The sequence below is a fragment of the Anneissia japonica genome, unplaced genomic scaffold (genome assembly GCF_011630105.1).
Source record: "Anneissia japonica isolate Jap-2015-1 unplaced genomic scaffold, ASM1163010v1 scaffold287877_len585272_cov192, whole genome shotgun sequence".
In the NCBI taxonomy this organism is placed as follows: Eukaryota; Metazoa; Echinodermata; class Crinoidea; order Comatulida; family Comatulidae; genus Anneissia; species Anneissia japonica.
Genome location: NW_022686151.1, coordinates 181,675 through 183,211, shown reverse-complemented (window position 1 = coordinate 183,211; position 1,537 = coordinate 181,675). Strand labels below are relative to the sequence as shown.

Here is a 1,537-nt window from a genome sequence, read left to right as displayed (position 1 = left end):
AAATATATATTCTTTGCGAATTTGAATCCAATTGGAATCAGCTTCCTTAAAGCTAGCACTAGCATTGAACATTGATCAATATGCTACACATTATATATATGAATATATTTATATATATATATTTTTTATTATATATATTTATATATATAAAATAAAATAAATATTATATCATAGACATATCATGTGTGATGTAAAATCCATGATAGGCCTCTTAAAAAAAATGCACATTGTTCAGGGACCATCTGGCATACTGCTGCAAGTAAACACTTTAGGGACCATCTGAAAATGTTTTGCATTCGTTGAAATATTAATCGGGTACAAGTATAGGAATCTAGGAGCAAAACGGATAAATGTTACCTAATCATTGTATCAGGATGGTTATAGCATTATTGTGCACTTTATAACCGCAAAGGAAAGGCGCAATATAAAATCAAATACCAGTACCAGTGCAGCAACAAATATCATCATCATTGGTGCTGTGTTTGGGATAAAGTTTGACCTATAATACAGAAGAGTAAAATGCACAGATGCAATTGGGAAAAGACCCAGACATAACAATTATTATTATAAAATCAGAAATATATTAAATGAAACATAAACATGTTTTAATAATGTAGTTCTTACCATAAATTCAATTTTGCCCACTCAAATAAGCCAGTTTACGTCATGTTTCATCTTGGGCAATAGATATTGTTGAAGGGTCTTGATTGGCTGTTGTGGTAAGGTGAGCGGGACATACCTGGCTGCTGGACATGGAAGTAGAGCTTCCGGAACTAGACTGACCAATGTTCGTAGTTCCTGAAAGGAAAGACAAAATAGTTTAATAGACTATACATAATAGCATACATAGACTATACATAATAGCATACATAATATTATAAAATATTTTGATAAAAAAAACAGAAAAAAAATAATGAGTAGGATAGTTTTAGCAGAAATTATCCATAATCTGTGAAAAAAAAAAAATTATGATTAATATAGTGCGTAATGCATATAGCCACTATATGCTTTGATGTTTGTAATGATTTTGAATTTAACAAGATATGATATTTGAGTAATATTAAAATATGTTAGTAACATATAATTTAATACTTATTATTTACTATTATTATTATTATTATTATTATTAATCTGGAGAAGAAATGTACAAAATAAAAAAATACTACATTAGATATTATCCATATTGTACATTATCCAACAATAATTTTTATTGACATGGGAATAATTTGGCTTATAAAGCCATTTTGTCCATGCCAACATTACCTATCAAATTAAGTGTTGCTAATAACAATTTCCTACACTAGAGGGAGCTATAACAATATAAATTTCTATTAGAATCATTACTGCAATATATCAATCAATCAAAAATAAGAAATAGGAAGGAAAAGAATAGGACGATAACATTTATATGAACCAAGTATCTACACCTATAACAATTGTGACTATTTATTGTTTTATTATGTCCATGACAACCTACTTATTATAATAAATATTATCATATAATAAATGTTAGTTCATCATTGTCATTCATATCATA

The 1,537-nt window shown here is 27.7% G+C and overlaps 1 long non-coding RNA gene across 1 annotated transcript in view; it reads right to left on the bottom strand.

Annotated features, from left to right (window-relative positions):
- The window catches only part of LOC117113540, a 28,078-nt gene extending 27,285 nt beyond the window's left edge, over positions 1 to 793 (bottom strand). Inside the window, exon 1 of the long non-coding RNA XR_004446227.1 lies at positions 625 to 793. This is a non-coding gene — a long non-coding RNA (uncharacterized LOC117113540). The remainder of the gene's footprint in view (positions 1 to 624) is intronic.
- Between the last annotated feature and the right edge of the window lie 744 nt (positions 794 to 1,537).